The sequence below is a fragment of the Camelina sativa genome, chromosome 8, assembly GCF_000633955.1.
Source record: "Camelina sativa cultivar DH55 chromosome 8, Cs, whole genome shotgun sequence".
NCBI lineage: Eukaryota > Viridiplantae > Streptophyta > Magnoliopsida > Brassicales > Brassicaceae > Camelina > Camelina sativa.
Window position 1 is genome coordinate 8,957,879 of NC_025692.1, and position 5,976 is coordinate 8,963,854.

At 33.7% G+C, this 5,976-nt stretch overlaps 1 long non-coding RNA gene across 2 annotated transcripts; it reads left to right on the top strand.

Annotated features, from left to right (window-relative positions):
- Window positions 3,935–5,422, top strand: LOC104706769. Of its 2 annotated transcripts, none has more exons than XR_754472.2 (2): window positions 3,935–4,372; window positions 4,779–5,422. It is a non-coding gene; the product is annotated as an uncharacterized LOC104706769 (long non-coding RNA). The 2 variants fall into 2 exon arrangements; XR_754473.2 differs by having other exon boundaries at window positions 3,954–4,372; window positions 4,979–5,422.

Here is a 5,976-nt window from a genome sequence, read left to right on the forward strand (position 1 = left end):
ATACCTATCGCCCATGCTTCTCTACAAAAGACACTTGGACTCACCTTCGCTCTGTTTCACTCCTGGTCCCTTGGCACAAGAGAGTCTGGTTTGCTCATACAACTCCAAAGTTCTCTTTTTGTGTTTGGTTGGCGACAAGGAATAGACTCTCCACGGGGGATTGAATGCTTCTATGGAACAAGGGACTGCAGACTACTTGTATTTTCTGTCATAACACCCTTGAAACTCGCGACCATCTCTTTTTTACTTGTAGCTTTACGTCAGGTATATGGGAAAATCTCGCTAGGAAGGTCTATCAACTGCGATTCACCAACATTTGGCAAGACATCCTCACAACTATCTCTGCACCTTTGGCAAGATCAAGTGGAAAGTTTTATTGCTCGCTATGTGTTTCAAGCTACACTTTATTCAATTTGGCGGGAGAGGAATGGTAGGCGATATGGCGAGCACACAAATAGTACTACTCAGCTGATTAAGAGCATTGACAGGTAAATACGAGACCAACTCCTATCTCTGCAAAGAAGTGATGATCGGCGTTATGGCAAGGGTCTCCAACTCTGGCTCACAACCCGCATTAGGCTTTCTCTTTTTTAGATTCTAATACACTGATAAAATCTTCGGTTTAATGTAAACGTTGCACTAGTTGTACAAACGCTACTTTTCTTTTGAATCAAATTTAATATTTTATTCAAAAAAAAAAGTTTACTAATCCTCTTTTACGATCTTTCGTAAATACAATACTAATTTTTACCAAAGAAACTTGTTAATTATCACACAAACAAAACTTATTCCATCAATAAATGTGTCCTTTTCAAAAATATTTTTTTAGCTGATTAGAACGCAAACTAAGCAATATTATTTGAAGAGTCTTGATTTCTAATATTGCAAATAAAAAACATGAAAGTAAAAAAGTTTAATAAAGCTTCCTACGAGTGACCCTTCTATTTAAAATTCGAAGGAGAAAATAAATTTAGCAATTCAGCACTATTTATTCTTTTTTTTTTTTTTGAGTAAAAAAAAATAAAAAAAAAGTTGTTTGAATTCCACCAAATTCTACACGATACCATTTACAGCCATTATTAATGCTAATGAAGTAATGAGTAAAATATACAAAGGTGGTCAAATGGAAAAAAACAATAGTCAATATATATATTGATAAAAAATTAACTATCAGTAAACACAAAAAAAAAATAAACAAAAGAAGCTCATTATTAAATAATCATATTATGACTAGATGATCGCTGGCTTAACTCGCATTTTCCATGCGTCGAATAGAATAAAATAACTAGTCAATATTTTAATCAGTTGTCGACAGGTGACACAATTCTGATTATGATTGACTGCAAATACATACTTTTTTTTTTAATACATACTTTATTTATCATCGACAAACCAACAATCATAAATCATAATTTAAAAATATTGAATTTATTATTTACACGTTAAATTAGGAAAAATGAATAGGTATTGTGGGATATTTATTAGAGAAAAAGTATAAAATAAAATTTATTTGTGTTCATTAGTATATGTATATTCTGTTTCTCCTCATATTTTTTTTTCTTCTTCTTCTGAACAAAATCTCCTCGATTCTTCCCGACAATATCTCCTGCATGTTCTTTGCCGCATCTTTCCACCAGTCCCCCTGGTCCCATTTTAATTTTTCTCAAATTTAAGGTATTACACAAAATGGCTGGTGAGTTTCTTATGTTATGACTTATGAGTCTACATGGAATCTTGTTAAAAAACGATTCTTAGATTGTCTCTTACTTTTTTTTTAAATGTTTTATCCTATAGATATCTTCTTAAAACCTACTGATAGAAGTACTCTAAACTATCGAAAATTGAAAGCAAAAAGAAAACAAATAAGTATATAATATATAATCTTATGTACATTATTTTTATAAAATCATAAATAGTTGTTATTTATAAAAGACTCAAAATTGCATTAAAAAAGAATTGAATTTTTAAATTAGAGGTGTTAAATTGTGTTTAGTTCACGCTATTATTCATTTACTGTCCATTAAAATCGGAAATCTTTATATTATGTGAATTTGGATCTGGAATGGTAATGCGAATATGGTGCATCAGAAACCACAAAATGGCTTCTTACAAGAACAAAAAAAGTAAATGGAAATATAATTCTAATACGTGGCATTTTGGGCCTGTTTTTAGTCACCTCATCGAAGTCCCAAGAAGCAACACTACTCGATGTATCAACGAGATTTTTTATATGACCATCTTGGCAAAACATTTAGTTACCAATATAAATTAGGGAATATACAGTAGATAGCATAGAAATCAGACTTAATTAAGAAACTACCACAAATGAAACAGTACTTGTCAGCTGGGGGTGAGTTAATTACATGCTTGGTCTTGCGTAGGTGAACTTCCTATAGGGGACATAAACTATAGGGGGATATAATAACTTTTTTGAAATTTAATTTTTATATAGGTAAAGAGATGAGACAAGTTCATGTGTTATGTGGTGGATTCCTTGGCTTCTTAGATTGTTTATGAGACATTTGAGGTTTTGTGAGGCTTCTTTGTGGTTTTGAGTCGTATTTTGATGGTTTAGGAACAAAGATTTAACGAGAAGTTTCGGGAAAGAACGATGCTTGGCATGTGCGTCGATCGATGCAATTTGTGCGTCGATCGATGCAATGCGAGGACGGCGTAATTTGATCTAGGAGTATCAGTCGATGTCATGGAGGTGTTGATCGATGCAATTAAGGATTTTGTGAAATGTCAAGCATGCATCGGTCGATTCAACTCCAGTTGATGTCGGTCGATGTATTGGTTGGTATCGGTCGATGCAGTTGTCATGGTTTGTTTGTTGATTTTTATTTGATGGTTAGAGTTATCTCAATTGCTTGTGTGTATAGCCCAGTAGATGGGAGGATTACACTGAGTGTTTATAAAATACTCACGCATCTCATATGTGTTGTGGTGCAGGTAAATATAAAGTGTGATCTTAGAATCAAGGCGATTAAGGAGAAGATGTTCTAGTGGCTTGTTGATGTGTTGTCTGGCTTCTGTTAGGTTGCTAGAATTGAGTCTGTAGAATATTGCTAGGTTGCTGGTTTTATGTTTTATGACTCTGTTGGATTGAATCATTGGTTATTGGTTTATTAATTAGTGGTTATTAGTAGGCCTGGGCATTCGGTTTAATTGGGTTATACAGGCTGATTTATTTGGTTTTCCAAATTTTTGGTTATTTCAAAATTCTGCCGAATTGAACCAAATTAAAATTCGGTTCGGGTTATTCGGTAATCGGTTTATTCGGGTTGGTAATCGAGTTTAAATCAATTCTGAATTAAACCGACTTTTGTTATATTTCGGTTAATGTAAACCGAATTAGGCCAAAATAATGAAAATGAAAACAAAAAAAAATTCGTTTTACAATCTGTGAAGACTTAGGCTTTGCGTTGATGGCATGATAAAATGTGAAAGACGATTGAGTATTGACGGTGAGAAAGATGAGCGTAACAAGAAGTAGGTAAACTCGATCAGTGAGGTTAGGAGGAGAGACAAGATAAAGTTGAAAACCCCCCAAAGATCTGTTAGGTTCTCAATAAAATGAGAGATGTGAAGCAGAAGCAAAAGCAAAAGAAAAAAAAAAAAAGAAAACACGGTTTTTTGCTGGTAAATAAAAAGAGGTAAAAAAAGATGCGGCTGGGAGAGACAAAAGATAAAACAAATCTGATCTAGGTTTTTTATATTATTAGTTTCTTTTGTAAATAGATAGTGGGCTGTCACTACGTTTGGGCTTTGTGTTACATATTAAATAAGCCTCTAATTATTTATAAAATAGGTCAGTTAAAAATTTAAGCCCACAATTTGTTAAGTCCCTTACGTGTGTCTTTTTCCTCCTTTGGATACTAAACATAATTTTCCGTCTCACATCCGCCACATCTGCAACTTCCTAGGACCTAAGGGCATGTTTATCAGGGGGTTGTAAGGGAGGTTTATAGATTTTAGGTGGGTTAAATTTAAATCAAAAGAAAAGGAAATTAAGAAGAGACTCTCTTATATTACAACCCCAAATCGTTCATAAGAGACTGCAACATGTCCAATTTTCGTTGGTCAACTGAAAAATAGAAAAGGGAAAAAAAAAATTGTTTCTCTCTTTCTCTCTTTTTCTCCCGATCAACTTCTCTCTTTCTCTCCCGTTCAAAGTTTCGATCCGAGAAAGGAAGATCTGCAGATCAAAGTCTCTCTTTCTCCTGATCAAAGTCTCGATTTGAATCGGTAGACATCTTCTCGGAGGCGAGTGTAGCGGTGGCGATTTGAATCGTCGTGGAGATTGTAGCGGTGGCGATTTGAAAGAGTAGGCGATTCCATCGAAAGAGAATGGATGAATTCGATTGAGAGGGTAAGTTTATCATGGGAATAAGTATTATTAGGGTGATTTGAGTTTGGTTGCTTGAAATTAGGGTTGTTTGATGTTTGATTTGAGTTTGTCTTTTTAAGCGATTGATAAGTGATGGTTTAAAGAGATTATGGTTCTTGAGAACCATGTGATCCGATTTGCTCTGTTTGTGTAATGTTTTATAGTGTGTTTGTGTAATGTTTTATAGTGTGTTTGTGTAACGATTTGTAAGTGATGGTTTAAAGAGATGTTTAGACATGATTGTTCTTGTCTTATTATGTGTTAAAGAGATTTTGGTTGTAGTATTATCTAGTCCTTGTGTTTTGTTGTCTTTGTTTGATATTCATTGTATTATCCACTCCTTGTGTCTTTGTCTTTGTTTTGATATATGTCTCTCTTTTGTATTGAGGTTAAATGGTGCTAGCATGATATTGATGGATTGATGAGAGTAGAATGGTTGGAGCAGATTTGGTTGATCTTGTATTCACTTTTGTATTGAGGTTAAATGGTGCTAGCATGATATTGATGGATTAATGGTGCTAGTTGGTTGTGAAGATGTTTAATGTGTGGTTGGAGCAGATTTCATTGATCTTGTATTCACTTTTCTAGCCTTACCACTTGGATCTGTCTGGGACATCTGTGGAGACAATAATATCACTCTTGGTTGTATTGGGAACGTGTTTAGAAGCTTCAAGGGTTTGAATGAAGAAAATGATGATTCCTCGTTGTCTGCCAAGTGTCTGCTTCCTTCGTATTATAGTTGCCCAAAAACAGTTGCTTGATGTTGTCACTTTGCAAAGAGAAATCTATTATTGTTACAGGTTCTGTCCCAGCCCGGGTGAACCCTTTGGCAGCAGTAGGTTAAGTTTCACTAGAGAGATGCCTGCTTGTCTTACTCTTCAAACCCAAAACATCCAAGGTTTTTAATATAAGAAGTTTTGGGTTTGTGAGGGGATACGCAAGGTATTTGGTAACTGATGATTTGGTCATTAAACTGAAGGACTCGGTTTCGAACATTAGTTTGCTGAAGTTGACCATGCATTTGGCGGAGGAAGATGTCAGAGAACAAATGATCACCATTGGGAAATCAGAGGTATGGTTATTGTCTTCTCTTTTGTGTGTTTTAAGTGTTTGGCCTCGAACACACAATCTAGGAATTAATCATTTTTCCTATTTATGAATTGCACTCCTATTTATTGTAATATGTATTAATGTTTTTATTATGTTTTGTATGTTTAAAAATTAACTAAATGCAATATTTTCTATTTTTATAAAATCTTAAATGTTTACACATTTATACCACTTCTATTCTATTTAAAATTTTTAAATTTCAAAAAAACAATATTTTCAAAAATAAGAGATCCAAAATTAGAACCTACCAATAAAAGAGAAAATTTTATTTAAGAGATCATGGGTTCTTATATTCCAAACAGTACACAATTAATTCATAAAAAATTTAAGAACTCCCCTTATATGAACCCCCCAATAAACTTGCTCTAAGAGGATGATTACTAGTCGTTACTCTTAACGATACTCTCATTTAAAAATTGAAAAATAATTATAAAGTAAATCAAAGAGAAAGAAACGCTTCTTTACTGAGCATCTGA